Source organism: Ictidomys tridecemlineatus, chromosome 9 (genome assembly GCF_052094955.1).
Source record: "Ictidomys tridecemlineatus isolate mIctTri1 chromosome 9, mIctTri1.hap1, whole genome shotgun sequence".
NCBI classification, from domain to species: Eukaryota; Metazoa; Chordata; class Mammalia; order Rodentia; family Sciuridae; genus Ictidomys; species Ictidomys tridecemlineatus.
Genome location: NC_135485.1, coordinates 92,453,395 through 92,472,707, shown reverse-complemented (window position 1 = coordinate 92,472,707; position 19,313 = coordinate 92,453,395). Strand labels below are relative to the sequence as shown.

Here is a 19,313-nt window from a genome sequence, read left to right as displayed (position 1 = left end):
TTAGAAATAAAAAAAAAGATGACTCAGAGGACGGGTGGAAAAAGGGCCTTCCTCATTTTCTCTCACAGAGGGACATAAAGCATTTGCAAAAGCAATATCAAATTTTATCATAGAATCATTGCATTATTATATAAGAAGCAGATACTTTTTAAATTAAAAAGCCAGATATATGATAATCAGACAAATATCTGAATTTCCAAGTTGGCTTTCTGGGTGAAGTTAATCTGTCCCAGTTTTTAATGGGGAAAGAGTCATCTCAGTATTATTAAAAGAGTTTATCTCAGCAGTATCTAATTGCCAAGAGCTGCTTATTTTCCTGTATTCTTGCCTACAGTGAAATCAGTTATAAACCATGAAGCAAGAGGATACTTTCTTGAGCTATATTTTGGATTCGAAAAAACACAACTGAATTTGAGTTTTGAAAATAATATGCCTATGTAATTGTAACTTTTCCTAGCCTACTCCTTAATAAAAAAGGATCCTTTCTCTAGGGAAAAAAAATATAGAGGAAAAAAAAATCTGACAAGACATTTCCCTCATCCTTATTTCCATCCAAAATATTTGAAAAAAAAATCTAATCTCCCTAATGCTTATGTGCTCCAGGCTTCATTCTTATCCTTAGAATAAGCTTCTAGAAAAATGTCAAAAGAATTAAAAACTTTTCAAAAATGATTTTTCAAATTTCCTTAAATTCCCAAGTCTGAACATATAAATTAGGAAAAAACAACATTTATTTCAAGACAGAATTCAACTGCTCTGTCCAAATTCAAGAGTAGATGCCAGGGAGAGAATGTTACTTGTCCTGTGCATGAGTGACCCCTTCAGGTGCTATGTTGAAAGAACTATTCTATGTACCAAGAGGAAAGGATCTGCCTGACATAATATGTAAATGCTAAGAGTTTTCAAAAAAAAAAAATTAAGAAACATATTCAGAAGTCCCTGATAATAATAATCATGACTTTTCACAGTCACAAATACTTTTTCATCCAATGCATGTCATATATCATTCATATACATTAACCAAGAAATATGTTTTGAATATTACATGCAAGAAACTCTGCTACATATAGAGTAATCACAATAGTCAGAATACAATGTCAAATTTTATTTCAAATAATCCATACTCTGACCCTATAAAGATAACTGAATTTATCAAATCATGTATCTGGACCTTTTCTAGAAAATTTGGCTACTACCATAATGATAGTTGGAGCAAGGTATACTTTTCATTCTTTAGGAGTTTGGAATAAATTACAAATTGAATGAAAAAAATAATTTAATGATTACTCTATACTTGTGAAGGAAGATATAATAATGTCATAATTTTCAGAGTCTCTTGGGGCTGGGGATGTGGCTCAAGCGGTAGCGCGCTCACCTGGCATGCGTGCGGCCCGGGATCCATCCTCAGCACCACATACCAACAAAGATGTTGTGTCCGCCAAAAACTAGAAAATAAATATTAAAAAACTCTCTCTCTCTCTCTCTCTCTCTCTCTCTCTCTCTCTCTCTCCTCTTTAAAAAAAAATTTCAGAGTCTCAGACAAAATGTCTGAAGCTACCTGACAGGAAAAAGCAAGTATTTGGAACTAGGATTATACTGACTCAGTTAAAAGGTTTTAGGATGGGACCCAAATGAAATTACCAAGAATTCAACCTTAGTACCTTAGGGAAAGATTATGAACTGGGTCCCATTCAAGCTTTTAATCCTCTGTGTCTTGCATTCTATAAGATGAGGTCATTATGATGTGAATCTGGAAAGTGGTCACACCTGCCTATAGTTATCTTGAACCTGAGATAGCAGTAAAAGATAGACTGAAGCAATGCCTCAACCAGAGTGAGTGGAAGTTAAATATAGAATTCAGCTTTTCAGAACAAAAGGAGACAGTAGGACCCAAATCAGCCTGGTGTTCAGGGTAGGATCTCACTCTCGATGGTGTCTGGAATATAAGCTATTGATCGTGGGATTCATGTGGAGATGACTGGAGAAAAGGCAAGCTGAGGCTTTATCAGGAGTCACCCAAAAACAACAGACTCAAGTTGAGGGCAGCACAGTGAATTCTTATCCCTTTGTTGTGGCAAGATTTAAAGGTTTCTAATAGGGAGTGAGAGCTGACATTCATTGTCTCAGCAAGTAAGCCAAATATTGGGCAAGCAGAAGTGGACATATAGAAAACATTCATTTTGACCCTTTGAGTGAGAGCAAGATTTTGAAAAGAGAGCACAGGAATATGGAGTTTATTGGGGAGAAGGTGATATTTCTTGCTGTATTATGATGGAAAGTCTGGTTATTAGGTTATTAGTGTTTTGCCAATCACCAACCTCACTAATCAATACCTTTATATATAAATTGTATAAGAATCAGTGATATATAGATAATAAAGATCTTCAACAACTTCCTGAATAATCTTAAATAATATTTAAAAATTAAAGTCTATCTTAAAATATAGTTTTTATATTAAATAAAATTAGAGATTGCTTAAATTATTTGAATAGATCTCAAATCTATGTTATTTAATTTGCTCACCATATTATGGGCTTGACTCTATCCTGCTAGCACTTTGCACATACGTGTACACATATGTGTGTGTGCATGTCTGTGTGCTATGTGTTAGTGATTAAACTCAGGACCTCATGTGTGCTAGGTAAGTACTCCACTACTGAACTCTAACCCCAGCCCTTCTGCTGGCATTTTTAATAATTATATTGTTGAAAATGTAAATGATTCCTCACTGGAACAAAATTTTGAATGACACAAAACTAGTCAGATTAGATTATAGGCTGGATAGCCAAAACAAGATTAAAAGTGATAGGCATAAATGTGAGCCCAAACCACAAATATAAAATTGAATATTACCAGTTTTAATGTACTTACTTCAAGTTACATTGAATCACTATCCTTAAATGAAAACTTCAAAATTATATGAATCTATTTCTTCTGAACTTACTTGTATATTTAAGGCAACTTAAATAAATAATAATAAAGTATGTGGTGGAAGTGATAGAATATGACAGTTACAGTAACACACATTTGACCACATATGTATTTGAATCTCTGTAATGAAAGACACTGTAAACTTGGCTGAAAGATGAAAAGTAAACAGTAAGGAAAACTGTGCAAAAGATTTGTAAAGGGTTAACATTCTTAACAAAAAGATCTTATAAAATAAGTAATACCAATATAGTACATGAATATAGTACATAAGTAAGCAAAAGACAAGAAAGGGCAATTCACAGAAAAAGAAACAAAATCAACAATCATGCTTAACTGAGAAATAAGAAATGAAAAATTTTTAAAGGTATTTCTCATTTGCCAAGTTAGCAAAGGTCAAAACTCTAATAGCACAAGTGCAATAGAAATTTCCAAGATGATGGAAATATTCCATATAGGCTGTCTACTATGATAGCAGCTAGCCACAGGTAGCTACCAAGCGCTTGAAAGATGACTCCTGAGAATGAAAAACTGAAATTTTAACTTTATTTAATTTTAGTTAATTTAAATCATCACACATTTTGATAGTGACTTCATTGTGAACAACAGCTATGATGGATAATAACCAGTGTTTGAGGCTCTAGAGGAATGGTAACAAGGGTACCCTGATGGTCTGAGTGTAAAGTGATAGGTTTTTAAAGGATATTTGCTAAATAAAAGCTTTAATATTTTTAATATTAGTATATTGGCATTCTCTCTGGTCTAGAAATTCCATTACCGAAAATTTGTCCTTTGAAATACTCTTACAAGTATATAAAGGTGTAACTACAAATAGTTTTTAATATAGCTCTAAAATAACCATTTTGTCCATCAATATAGTATTGATAAAACTAATATATTTAGGCAATAAAACAGAATACAATTTTTAATAAATGAGGTTAGTGAACATGTTCTGACATAGAAAGATGTCCATAAGGTATAGTTAAATGAAAAAGCAAATTAATCAATATGTAATTTACCTCATAACTTTCTATTAACTGAAATATTACTGTTCACTAAGTGTGATTGAAAATTATGTGCATAACATTCTGATGCAATACATGTCAATTGCAGATAATTAGAAATAAATAGAAGAAATTTAAAATTATTCTTAATTCTATCACTAATTAAAGAGCTATACTAAAATTTCAAAATAGAAATTATACTATACTACTGTCCTGTCATTTAAAGAGTAAAACTATACAATGAACATCCCATATCAATAATAACATGCTACTTCAGGGTTCCATCTTGCTTGTTAGAATAATTTATTATTGAACCAAGAGATACTAATGGTTTTCTACTATTAATATGCACATTAAGACGATTACCCCTCTAGTCAAGTTTGTGTGGATACTACTCATGGTTTAGGGATAAATTCTTAGAAATCAAAAAAGTCTATCATTAGCTCAATGACTAACTCTCTTCTTAAGGCAAGTTTAAACAATGAATTATTCTTTGCCACTATATTCCCACGAATAGAACAATGTATTACTTAAAGGAGTAAAACACTTTTAAAAATACTACTGGGTTCTGAGTCACTCATTCTACTGTTATGAACTAATTCTCCCCTAGAAGCCTCAAGGAAATATTTGAGACATTCTGCAACTAAAACAATTGACTTTATGACCCTGCATTCCCTCTTTTTCTTGTTCTATGACTTTTTCAAGAAAAAAGTATCATTTCCTGTAAAAAAAAAAAAAAAGCTAGATCTACAACATTCTGAGTTCTTGACACCAGTATAGTAGAGTTCTAAAAAGAAAATACAATCATGTCTCAAAGAAGTATCCATAGCAACACAGGAGATGTTTCACAAAAAGCACATGTCATCAGAGCAAATATTATGGTCTAACTTTTGCATAGATCTAGAGGATAATGGGGAAAAAAAAGAGAAACTTAATGACAAAAATTTGATCACTACCAGGAAAAGAAACTGATAATTCTTGATTGTCTGTATTAAAATCCACATCCCAATGCCAGATCCATAATAAAAAGACAATATCACTAGTCACATCTGGCCAAGAGTTCCACCCATTTTTAATGAGGAAGGATCATTGTAAACACCTTATTATTTGTATTAATTTTGTGGACTATATGGTCATATTAGCTGCCAGTTAACCATGTACATTTCTCAATCATCAGTTTCAATTACTTCCTAACTAATCATTTCATAAGCTATAATAAATTCCCAAGAAGAAATATATTTCTAATGAAATCAGAAAAGGTGTGTTATAGCTTAGATATGAGGTACCCCCAAAATCTCATATGCAAGATCATGCAAAAATAATTTTGAGGTGAAAGGATGGTGTTATGAGCGCCTTAACCTAATCAGTGCATTAATCCACTGATATGGATTAACTGGGTGGTAACTGTAGGCAGGTAGGTGTGACTAGAGGAGGTGGGTCACTGGGGGCATGACTTTGGGGTACATATTTTTGTCCCTGGTGAGCAGAGTTTTCTCTCTGCTTCCTGATTGCTGTGTCCTGAGCTGCTTTCCTCTGTCACACCCTTCTGCCCTGTTCTGTCTCCGCTTGGGCACAGAGCAATGGAATCCACTGTCTGTGGACTGAGACTTCTGAAACTCTGAGTGCCAAAGAAACTTTTCTTGTTTGGGTCTTTTGGTCAGAGTGGTGGAAAAAGCGGACTAAAACAAGTTAAAAGTTATATTATTATTCAAATCAAGATATATTTAAAAATTAGACAACATGGGGCTGGGGTTGTGGCTCAGTGGTAGAGCGCTTGTCTTGCACACATAGGACCCTGGGTTCAATCCTCGGCATCACATAAAAAATCAATGAGTGAAATAAAGGTATTATGTCCAACTATAACTATAAAATAAATATTTAAAAAAATAAGATAACAAAGCCCACAAAGATCAAGGAGGCATTACCTTTATAGAATGCACCCTAAGAAAAAATGGTTTCTATCAGCATATGCTATACATTGCAAAATATACTCTAAAAATGCTTTATCTAATTTCTGTCATTTTCTCCAGTTAATCTGACTTCAGTTCTTTAATTGCAGCCCAGAGCTCATGGGGTCATAGTGATAACATCAAAATCCACTAAACTAATGAAGTTAAATAATTTCAGGTTGCTTCAGGTACATGAATGAATGCAGCTGAACATGCTCAGGGTGCCAGCAAGCAAACACACACACACACACACACACACATGCACACACACATGCACACACAGTCACTGCGTCAAACTAACAGGAAAACTGGAAGAGCTATGTTAATAATTTAGTTCAATCTACTTATATTTTTGAACATAGCAAGCCAAAACATACCATGCTCATGTGTTTTCCTTATATAAACATACCTGATTTTTCACTATAGGTTAGAGAAATACCAATGTGAAATAGTAAATAATTTGAATTATAAAATACTTCAAAGAAATGTAGGTTTGTTTCTCTGGGTACATAGAGTAGTAATAAGAAAATGTGTTTTGTTTGGAATTTTAGGAGTCTAACTTAAATGAACCTAGGTTCAGGACTTGCCATGAGTATGACAATTGTTTGTCTTGCCTGTGTATATCCTAATATTTTCAAAGTGTGACCCTTCAGTAGCAAGCAAACTTGGATACACAATTAGCTTAAATTAATCTAGCAGGGAAATACCTTAAATCTTTGGAAGTACTTGCCAATCACTACATCTATATCTTTTAAGATTTAAGTATTGAATGTGTATATGTGTGTGCAAAATTACTTTTATTCTATTTTCAGCTACGTTTGACAATAACTATACCAATGGACTTAATGGAATTTCAAAGAACTCCTTATACCTACAAGTGCAGCAAACATGTAAGTGTTTATTGATAACTTAGATGAAAAATTTACCACTTTAATTTGCAAAAGCTAGCTCTTTGGCTTTTGGGAACTTTCTTCAGACACAAGCACTTAATTTTTTGAAGTTTCCAACCCCTTGAACTCATCCAAGCTTTAGAGTGTTACAAAGAGAAGCTGCATTTAGCAGATGTTCAAGAAGTTTCAGAACACTGTAAATTATGGTAAATTGATTTGCTCATTTTGGAGTTTGACAAGGCAGCTCTCAGAGCCTGCTCTGGTCTGGGCTAGAGGAAGGGAAGAGTCAAAAAGCAGCAGGTCAGGGACCCAGGACAAAGTGTCTCCTGAGTTTCAGTAAGTGTCTCTGTCACATAAAACTTATGTCGGCTGTTAAGTGGCCCAGCCAGCTGCATCCCATGTGCCACAAATGTTCTGGCCTCTTATTTCTCCCGTTCGGTTATTGTGTCTATAAATTCAGTGGGCCACCTGTGCAATGTGCTCATCAGAAGAGCCCCAGAGGAAGCGTTAACATATCAAGGCTCATAAAGCACAAATCCTTAAATGTAAAAACCGACACTTTCATCCTCTCCAGGCTACATCTATATAGATTTCTTTTTAATGAAAAAGAAAAGGCTTATCTTTCTTCCTACAATAAAATGCTTGTGCATGATGTTACACAGTTAATGATTATCCCTTTTAATTTCTACTATTGTGAAACTGCCTAATTTTATTCTCCTCTGAAATTATATATACAATTAAATATACTTAAATTCAAATACATCTCTTCAATGTCAAACCATTCATTTGAATCAGGAAAATGAACCATGCCAAGTTCCAGACAGGCGTCAATTCATGGGGTCAAAAGAAAAAGAAAATGGGTAAGCTTTACAAAAAAAAATAAATAACTGAATACTTCTTTTTCTTCTTTCAGTTATCTTTTAAATTATCTTTGCTGAAAATCTGTTACCTATTGGAAAAATGTAGTAGAGAATCTGTTCCTCTACCTTGCTTTCTCTACCCAACAATGTTAGCCAAACACTTGAATATATTTAGCAGCATTTTGAATATTCCTCTATTAATATTTCAGCCAGAGAGTTAAATTATTTATTCATCTCTGTCTCCTTTATATCATAAACTTCTAATAGTAGCTCTTAATAGTAGGTGGACAGAACATAACAGGTCATTCATGGACTTCTTTGTATGTATGCATTCACCTTTCCAGTACTTACTGCCACTCTGAAACTACAACAGAACACAAGGAGGAGAGCAGAGGATAAAGGGAGGTCATGTGTATTTTTACAACATTCCTGTGAGGTGACGATATGTGTCATGCATATTGTGTGCGCATCAGTACCTGACACATAGCAGAAGATGAATAAACTCTGAATAAATAGTGGAGCACAGCAAAGTAAAATTTTCCATTCAAATAAGCTAATAGTTTCAATAGTTTATAAGCCTAATAGTTTCAAGTTGTTTATCAAGCCTATTTTAGCAAAGGAAAGATAGATGGATGGATGGATGGATGAATAGATGGACAGACAGGCAGATAAGATAGGATAGATAATTATTTTCCAATCAACATTTGTATCCTCCACCTATTTTTGGTTGGCAGATCAAAAAAAAAAAAAGATGGATGATAGTTACAAAAGAGAAGAAACAGTTGAGGCAGAAGCGAGCCAGTGCAATGTATATGACAAGGAGAAGCTCTGCTATTTAATGGCTGTGTTAACATGTACCTTTGAATATGTACATAAAAGCTGATCCAAAGCTGCCACTTAGTTCCATTATACCACTACTGATAAAACATTGGAAATTAACATTAAAATGTGAAAGTCCTTAGGAAGAGACAGTTAAAACACATTTTGTGACATTCTTTGGGATGGCTGTGTGCATACACCTCCTTACCAGTGAGTGTGGAAAAGAAATGGATCAGAAAGTCAGTCAGTTAAGCTAGTTAAATCTCAGAATATGTAGAAAAGACATACTATTACCCAAAGTAAGATCTGTCCTTTGTCCTTGTCTCCTGAGAGGTGATCTCTAGAAAGAGTGTCTTTGTTAACCTGGGAGCTTGGGGCTCCACCAGAAATTCTAACAGTGTGACTTGTGATGGGTGCTTTGGTCCACATAGTATCACCTGTACCTTCAGAGGACCTGGAGACTAAAGGAATCTGCTTGACTTCAGAATGAACTGGAGGTTAAAGGTCAGATAGTCAGGTGTCAAGTATATGATTAGGCCCTGATAAAAAGTATGAGCCCCAGGTTCAGATGAACTTCCCTAGTTGTACTGTCATTCATCAGTGCCAGAAAAGTCATGCTGTACCTGACTCCATGAGGACAGGATAGGTGGAAGCCTCATCTAGCCCCTTGTCTAGAACTTTCCACCCACAAATATCTCCCTTTGGGTGATTTTTTATTGTATTCTTTCCTTGTAATGAAATATAATGTGAATAAAATAGTTTTGTAAGTTCTGAGTCCTTCTAGTGAAACTGCAAAGGTCTTGGGAACCCCCAAGCCTGGCAAATGGTGTCAAAAGTGAATGCAGTCTTAGAGACTGTGTGTGCATGTGTGTGTATGTGTGTGTGTATATACTTATATATTATATAGAGAGAATATATATTTTTTTAAAAAATGTAAAATACATATATTTAAAGTAAATATGTAAATAAGCCAGGCATGGTGGCACATGCCAGTAATCCCAGCAGCTCAGGAGGCTGAGTCACAAGTTCAAAGCCAGCCTCACAAAAGCGCTAAGCAACTCAGTGACACCCTGTCTCTAAATAAAATACAAAAAATAGAGCTGGCGTTGTAGCTCAGTGGTCAATTGCCCCTGAGTTCAATCTCTGGTACCCCCCCCCAAATAAAATAAAATATATATGTATATAGGTACATATAGTATATATCTATTTTAAATATATATATATATATATATATATATATTTTTTTTTTTTTTTTAAGCATCACAGGCTCAGCAACATGAAAATTAAATTAGCAACAGAACTGCCCTAAATTAGATGGTTCCTATGTTTCCAGTCTGGGGCTACAAAGAATGCATGCTGCTTTCCAGAATTATTGACTTACTGTCGACAGTGGCTCCAGTGGCAACAGCAAACCAGGGCTTCATAACTTTAGAAAACCGATCTTGGGATTATTTTTCATTTATTTGGAAAGTTTACATAATAATTTTTTAATTATCTGCTGAATGGTAGAAGTACTACTTTGTTGCCTAATTTTCTTCTCATCCATAGCAAACAACCACATCTGAGCATTATTTTAATATTTAGATAGTATGTTATACCATCTCACTTAATGCAGTCTTAAAGATTTGATAAATAATACACTGATAATCGTAATCACATACAGATAGTGTTTCCTATGTGCCAGAGTCTATTCTGGACACTATAAATAAACTTTCAATCCTCAAAATCATTTTAACTCCTATTGTGATTGATGTTCACCTAGTGATAAAGTTTTTACATTTAGAAGAAAAATAAGCTTCCAAATCAACTAAACTTCTTAGTTGATTGATTTAAGTAATTTGGTGACATTTGGAAAGTCCCCTTTTAGTTCAGCAGGTTGTCTTAGTCCAATTTGGGTCAGAGCTGCATCAAGGATTTTTAGCACTGATCTAATCTTCTACAAAGAACTTTATGGGATTAGTTGTATTCTTGGAAACACCATTTTAAACCTGACTATGAACAAGGACTTATAGGAAATCCAAAAAGGGCTGTGGGTACTAGAATTGGGACTTTGGGCTGTGGAGCTAGTAAAGATCTTTAAGATGTTCTTGGGCATTGTTGCACAGAATTAAAAAAGGATCAGGGAGGGCAATTTCTCCTTATATTGTCTAGTGTATAATTTTGTATGAATTTTATATATTTAGGAGGCCAAGTTTTCAGAAATATATTGTATATGTGCAACAGATCCTTTCTTTCCTTTTATGCATAGTAATCAAAATAGTATGGTAATGGCATGAAACAGACATATAGACCAATGCAATAGAGTAAGAGCCCAGAAATAAATCTTCATATTTTCAGTCAATCTTGTTTTTAAAAATTGCCAAGAATACACAGTGGAGAAAAGAGTCTTTCAATAAAACATGTTGGGAAAGTTGGATATACACACAAGAAGAACAAATTTGAACTCTTATAGCATAGCATACACAAAAATAAACTCAAAATGAATCAAATACTTAAATGTTAAGTCTTGAAATGTAAGACCTGAAACTGTAAAACAACTTAAAAAGAACATAGGGAAAAAGTTTCCTCCTAGTGTTCTAAATAATATTTTTTATATAATTCCAAAAGCACAGACAACAAAGGTAAAAAAACAGACACGTGGGATGGTATCACATCAAAAACTTCCACACAAAACAGGAAACAATCAACAGAGTAAAAAGACAATCTATGGAATAGAAGATAATGTTTGCAGGACACACGTCTGATAATCAATTAATGATCTAAATGTACAAGGAACACAGACAACTCAAAAAGTAGAAAACAAATAACCCAATTTGAAAAACAGGGCAGAGGATATTATCAGATGTTTCTCCAAAGGATACATATACAACAGGCATATGAGAAATGCTTAGCCTCACTAATCATCTGAGAAAGACAAATCAAAACCATGACATATCACCTTGTACCTGTCAGAATGGCCACAGTCAAAAAGGTAAAATAAATCAAGTGTTGGCAAAGATGAAAAAAAAAAGCCTTGTATACTGTTACTGGGAATATAAATTGGTCTAGTCATTAGCAAAAACAGTAAAGAGGTTTCTAAAAAATTAAAAATAAAATTACCAAGAGGTGCAACAATCCCACTACTGAGTTTATAACCAAAGGAAATGAAATCTGTATCTCAAAGAGACATCTGAACTCCCATGTTCATTACAGAATTAAACACAGTGGCCAAGATATACAGAATCAACCTAAGTGTCTAGCAACCAGAAGAATAAATTATATATATATATATGAAATGTTATATATACATGAAATTATATATGTGTGTGTGTGTGTATATATATATATATATACATATATATATAATATAAAATATTGTTTGGCCTTAAAAAAGAAAGAAAACCTGTCATTTGGAAGAACATGGATGAATCTGGAGGATATTAAACTAAAGTAAAATAAGCCAATCAGAGAAAGACAAATGCTGCATGATTTCATAGGATGAATAAGTTTTGGAGATCTAAGGTACAGCATGAGGACTACAGTTAAAAATATACTGCATTATATACTTAAAATTTTCTGAGAGTAAATCTTAAATGTACACACACACACACACACACACACACACACACATACACACACATGTAACAATGAAGTGATGGTTAAGTTAATTAGCCTGATTGTGGATAATGTGCAATATATCCAGACACTATATGTGCATTTTAAATACATACAATTGTTGTTTGTAGATAATTCTTTGATAAAGTTGGAAAAAAGAAAAAAATTGAAGTCGCAATTATTTTGAGTATTAAACAAAACTATGTAGATACATTTATTAAATAATCAAAAAGTATTATACAAAATTATATAATTATTAATTTTATCATTTTAAATGCAATATTATAAAAAATAAACAAATATGAAATTACTCTTCCTGAGTTATGATATATTCTTTTCTAAAATTACATTGGAAGTCACAAAATAAGAGATGGGATAAAAGCTACTGTTAAAATGCTAAAACCTAGTTTTGAAGTATTTTAAGGTACATATTCTTAAAATGTAGTAAAATCAGTCGCCTTCTTCCATTCCCAAGTTATATTTTTCAGCAATTCAAGCATTTCATGTACATATACTTATATATTTATTTACATTCATATATACATGGCAAAATAGCAAGAGACAACTACATGAATGTAATTTAGATTTTTTTCTTCTGGAAGTGCTTTTATACTAATTGATGTCCTACAAGGGGAGAAACTTGATTATCTTTTCCACTTTGTATTTAAGTTGTATTTTTCACAAGGGGCAAGGTAACATGTCTAGAATTAGAACTTTGCAGGACTGTTTTTGAGGTGGAATTAGCACAGATAGCAAGTCATGGCTAGCTTTCCAAATAAATGCTGTATATCATAAAGCGCATAGCTTCATTTTCACTATTCTTATCCTACACTATGTCCAATTGCTTAGGTTCCAGTAAGTTTATATGTATCATGTAGGACCATAAATTACCTTATACCTTATCATCATCACCATGAGAAAATCCTAAAGGTGGCAAAAGTAAGGGGCAGGTAAAATGGACATCTCCATAGAAGGCTCTGGTCCCTAGTCTGCTGTCTCCAAGACCCTGTTTTGATTCCCTGGATTTGACAGGAATCACAGTGATGCGAAGATTCATGCTTCCTGCCTGTTCACTGAAGAGTAGCAAAATTATTTTGTACCTTGAAGCAGATTACTCCTGAAATCCAGACAGCATCCACCATCAGGAGGTTGTGAAATAATCACCTGGGTCTCAGATGCTCAATTTTTGTAGTTTGAGTTACTTTCACAAGCCAGGGTGGCAATATACATGGAAAGAATGAGAAGAACTGGGGCAAAAGATCTGGGTAAAACTGAGCACTTCAATTGACTTCTCTAAGCTTTAGATTTCTTTACAAAACAAACCTAGTACCCTTCTACCTAAAGCCAAAATGAAAACACTGAGAACTCCAAGGCATGGTTGTCTAACCCCAGTGTGCATCAGAATCACCTGAGGGCTTGTTAATACAAGGCCTGGGCCTCACCCTGGAGTTTCTGATTCACTAAGTCCTGGGTGGGTCAGGAAATGTGCATTTCTGACAAGTTCCCAGATAATGCTGATTCTGCTAGAGGAGGGGCCTCATTTTGAAGACAACTGGCTCTAAATTATCACTCAAATATAAGTGAACACATTTTTATGGTACTAGGTGCCCCAGTAAATGGTTCTTGGAAGAAACACATATTCTGAAATACAACACAAGGATGTGGCGAGGCTAAGCACAGCATACCACCCAGGAAGTAGAACCCCTCAGACCACCACAGGGATTATCACAGGAGGCTTGCAAGTGCTGGAGTTACATTTAACAGAGTGGAAATGTAACTCCAGCACTCTGCTCAACAATTTTTTTTTAAATCGTCAAATACCATCTTTCTAGTAGAAATAAATTTTTTTTTTCTGCTTGGAAACTTGACTTTATACTTGTTTTTGCTTTTTAAATCCTATCAGTTGGGCTGGGCATGGTGGCACACACCTGTAATCCCAGTGGCTCAGGAGCCTGAGGCAGGAGGACTTCCAGGCAGCCTCAGCAATTTAGTGAGTCCCTAAGCAACTCAGTGGAGATTCTATCTCTAAATAAAAATATAATAAAGGGCTGGAGATGTTAAGCTCCCCTGGGTTCAATCCCTGGTACCAAAAGAAAAAAAAAAAGAACAAATAAGGGACTAAAGGTTTGACAGTGGTAGTGAATTTGGAGCCCATTCCTTCTCATCTAGTTCACTACCGTTAAATATAAAAACACAAAAATTATAGTCTGAAACCTTATCGTTAAACAAAATTCAAACATTTGATTTAAAACTTTCAAGGATATTGTGGAAATGTATTTCTGTGTTAAACTTATTTTCAAGAACTATGGAAAATATGATGCTTTAAGAAATACACTTGCTATCTACAGCATTTATTCATTTAGCCAAGTTGACTCTATAACTTGACCATTATGAATTTTGCTCCTGTAAACACTGAAGTGCCTGTATCACTATAGTATGCTGATTTTAGCTCTTTTGGATCAATTTCAAGAAGTGGGATAGCTGGGTCATATGGGGTTCTATTCTTAGTTTTTTGCAGAATCTCCATACTGCTTTCCAGTTCTAATTTGCAGTACCACCAACAATATATGAGTTCACCTTTCCCTGCAGCATTGCCAGCATGGATTATTATTGTTATTATTGATAGTGGTCATTCTGACTGGAGCCACAATGCCCTTTAGTAGTCCTCTCAAAAGCTTTATAAGTAGATGTAGGGAGGAGAGTTCTCATTTACCTTCATTTGATGTCTTACTAAAAAATTAAAACTAATCATAGCCGTAATTAAAGACAATAAATGAACTCAAAAACTAGTTCTTCCCTGAGAGAGGGGAAGATAAAAATAGGGGAGATAAAAATAGCTGTGAGTGACACAGGATTCAATTCTCATTTCCAAAATCTACACAGTATCGATGGGGGAGGCATAGAGTATTTAAAAATAGTCAAAAGACTTTTAATCACTGACAGTGACCATACTAAATACCAAAACTTAACATGCACCCATGTTTATAATAAAATAATTAATTTTGTTGTATGTATACAATTTACAATTCTATCAAAAAGTATGTGTTGTGATTTCAATTTTTATATATATTATTAACTTTCCATTCAACTTATCCTTAAGCAACTTATAATTCTGCTAAAATCTCCAATAAACTGTTTGATGATGAAAAATGACCTAATGTGATAAAAAAAATACACATTAGGAAATACATAAGTTTGCTCAGGACAGAGATAAAGCATTAAGGCAACTGAATCATAGAGCTAGTACAATTAAGAATAGGTGACTATGGGCTGGGGCCGTGGCTCAGAGATAGAGTGGTTGCCTAGAATGTATGAGGCGTAGGGTTCAATTCTCAGCACTGCATATAAATAAAGATCCATTGACAACTAAAAAAATTTTAAAAGACACAAAGAATAGATGACTGTGCTCTCCAAGTCCATAGTAAGAGAGACAAGGCAAGTTCCCTTCATATTTCCACCCCATCTTCCCAGGTTCTGAAAGAAAGGATCTCAAACAAACTTACTTCTGTTGCAGCCTGTTAAGAAGGTGTATCCTAGTGTGCTCCTCTACAATTTCCTACTGTACCCTAATTTGGAGTTCTTTTTTCATGTGTATGGGTTGGAAGGATAGCTAACATGATGCCACATGATACATAAAACAAGAAAGTTCAAGCCTTCCTCTCATGATAAGGTGTATCAGTGGATTTAAGTCCCATCCTTCCTCCATGAATAACAATGTCATTCTCAATGAGTAATGTTTGGATTTTTTGCTATTCTCTTTTCAAAGTATAGGAGAAAACGTGAATTGATACACATTCCAAAAAGAGGGGAATGAAAATATTTATGACAGGTTACTCTGCATCAGTCTCAGCAACTCTCAAAGCTCTTGAACTGTTAAATCTTGAATTTATCTTCATTGAATAGTTCAAATAGCCCATGACACTGGATGATATTCTACTATGTGCCAAAGGGAAAAAAATATACCTATATAAAATGCATTATATAAATATGTATACTTACATATATATATGTAAGTATACAAAATTATACATATGTAAAACCACACATATACATGTTTTTCCAGACACAATATAGAAGGCTTTATTTGCATGTGTTTGCCTTATTTGTTTAATAAATAATTATTGACAACCCAGGAGCATAGTCATTAAATACTGGATAAAGATATTAGATGTTTTACCACACTTTGTGATCCAAAGAGAGACAGACTCATAAAACTCTACTTACAGTGTATTATGATGTGCTACATTAAAGATTTTTGCATTTTATCACAGAAACAAAACAATAGTCAGATCAGTTGCATTTCACTAAAAGCTGCATGTCTGGGGTTTTTTTTTCTTCCATGTCTAGAAGTTTCCTAGTAGCTGGTCAACTTGTGATGCCACCCTGGTATACCCTGCCAACCCAAACACTCCAAATATTCCATAAGAAAATTACATGGTGCTTTCACTCAGTCAATCTGCAAACATTGATTCCTGGCAAAAGTTCATCATCAGATTTCAAAAGTGTCCCAACAACCAACACATTAACCTATCAGCAAGCAAAGTTAGTTCTGCTGCTTTTTCACACTCATCAAATATAAACATTTTAAGTGGGTCACAAAGTGAGAATGGAATTAAGAGCTCTCGACTCAAAAGAATAAAAGCATTGGTATGAATGCCTCTGGAGTTTCCCTTTAAACACAGACTTGAGACATACTGAACACTTAGAGATAGGAGCCAGGCTCTGCGTTAAGCACTGCAGAATCAGGAAAGGGTGAATACCAGTTGGTACCTAAAGTATTGCATTGTTTAATAATTGTTATTAAAACAAAATACTAGCATTAAAACATCTTCAAATTGCATAATTACCAACATGTTTGATTACACACAATATATATCTCAAAGGAAATGTGGTGGGCAGAATTTTAAAATGGTCCCGAGATTGCTGCTTCCTGTTGTGCACAACCTTTAAAATAGTTCAAATATAGACCACAAAAAAAAAGCAGATCTCTAACAAACACTAGCATGGTCTTTAAATTCAAAGTTAACCAATTATGAACTGTTAAATTCGAAACTGTGCCTATTTTATTTTACTATCAGTGCTATTTTGCATAAAGGAGACCAAAAGCACTCATGTTCGTGCCCTGTCATTAGTTTGAATGAAGTGCTTATTATTTAACAAAGTGTGCAAATAGGTTAGTTTTTTTTTTTTTTTGGCATTTGTGATTCTTTTTTTCATGCTACAGAACTTTTATAAGGCATAATCATGGAACTGCTTCTAAAATGTCAATACTTGGTTTGGTCACTTTGGAATATCTTCTTACATAAAGGATAAAAGAAAACAAAACCCTGACCATAAACAGGTCAGTCCCTCCCTGACTCTGGATGCTGCCCAATGCACATGTGCGTGGAGCCCGGGAGTCCTCCAGGCTATAGCCCTCACCTGCTGCTTCCATCACTCAGAGCCTCAGCTCTGGCTCTGAACTGGCAGTAAATCTGTCAGTGGGGCCTAGCACCAAATGGCACAGGGCTCCTATCTAGCCTTTTAAGACATGTCTCTGGACCATTTCTTCACTTTAGATTGACATAAATGCTACACTCAGAAAAAGACTGATACCAAAATCTTTGCTTAAGTTGCTTTCCCTCTTAAAAAATTTTATCAATAGTATACCGATAAGAACAAATTTTAAAGAATCATTTAAATGTACCCATCCTTGAAAAATCAAGAACACTCATTTTGTTTTGATTTGCCTGTAAATAGTGCCTAGTGCCTAAAGAGCTGGAGATAAACCGAGGACTGCCATTGACAAAAGGTCACTTGGCAGGCAAGTTTGAAGACTGTATTTCTAAAGCTCCATCAACTACATCAGGCAAAAAGCCTGTATTTATCCACCTTCAGCTGGGAACACTGTGGTTTCAACTTCTTTTCTTCCTCTAGTTTCAGTTCAATGCTGTGATAAAGGATGTATTGAAACAGAAAGAGAGAGATGTGGGAGGTGACCTAGTAGTAGAGCACTTAGAAGAAACTCTTAAGAAAACAAAGAGCAAAAGCTTTGTGACATTGGATTTGGCAGTGATTCCTTAGATGTAACACTTAGCACAGGCAACAAATGAATAAATACACTTTATCAAAATTAAAGTTTTTGTGCAACAAAAGACACTATCAACAGACTAAAAAAGGATTCACACTGAATGGAAAAAAATATTTGCAAATCATAAATCTGATGAAGAAGCAGTAGCCAGAATTTATAAGGAACTTATAGAACCCAACAAGAACAAAACAACTGGATTTAAAAAATGAATGAAGACATCATTATCCTAAGTACATGTATGAAGACATGAATGGTGTGAAACTACTTTGTATGACTTGAGAAATTGTGCTCTATATGTGTAATATAAAATGAATGGCATTTTGCCATCATGTATAACAAATTAGAGTAAATAATTTAATAAAAAACAAATATTCCATAACTAAAAAAAATGAGTAAAGAATTTGAACAGACATTTCTCTCAAGAATATATCAATGAGTACATGAAAAGAGGGTCAATATAACTGCTCATTAGGGAAATGCAAGCCAAAGCCACAATGAAATATCACTTCTACATTAGGATGGCTATTATTAAAAAAAAAACTCAGAAAATAGCAAGTATTGAAGAGGAAAAGGAAAAACTGGAGCTTTTGAACACTGAGGGTGGGAATGTAATATGGAGAGGCTGCTATGAGGTAACACAAGTTTTCCCCCAAAATTTATGAGGTATCCCCCCAAAGCACATGTGTGAAACAATACAAGAGAGTTTAGAGGTGAGATGATTGGGATATGAGAGTCTTAACCTAATCAATGCATCAATCTCCTGATGGGGATTAACTGGATGGTAACTTTAGGCAAGTGGTGGGCAGCTGGAGGAGGTGGATCCCTCCAGCACGTCTTTGGGGCTTATTTTTGGTCCTTGTTGAACAGGGCTCTCTTGCTCCCTGCTTCCTGCTGCTTTCTTGAGCGCTTTTCTTCCACGTGCTCTTCCATCTTGATATTGTGCCTCATCCCACACCTTGAGGAATAAAGTCAGCCATTTATGGACTGAGACCTCTAAAGCCATGAACACTTATAGAACCTTTTCCTCCTCTAATTGTTCTTCTGGGGTGTTTTATTCACAGCAGGGAAAAACTGACTAACACCCCATATGAACCAGCAATTCATTTCTGAATATATACCGAAAGAATTAAAAGCATATGAGTATATCAAGTAACAAGAATTTGCTGTTCACATCCACATTATTCACAATAGCTAAAATG

The 19,313-nt window shown here is 34.5% G+C and overlaps 1 long non-coding RNA gene across 2 annotated transcripts in view; it reads left to right on the top strand.

The window, feature by feature from the left end:
• LOC144366871 (uncharacterized) overlaps positions 1 to 19,313 on the top strand; it is a 56,794-nt gene that overhangs the window by 32,903 nt on the left and 4,578 nt on the right. Inside the window, exons 6-7 of one of the 2 annotated variants that reach the window (XR_013426015.1) lie at positions 6,694 to 6,771; positions 7,567 to 7,631. This is a non-coding gene — a long non-coding RNA (uncharacterized LOC144366871). The remainder of the gene's footprint in view (positions 1 to 6,693; positions 6,772 to 7,566; positions 7,632 to 19,313) is intronic. The other variant, XR_013426016.1, reaches the window with a different exon arrangement.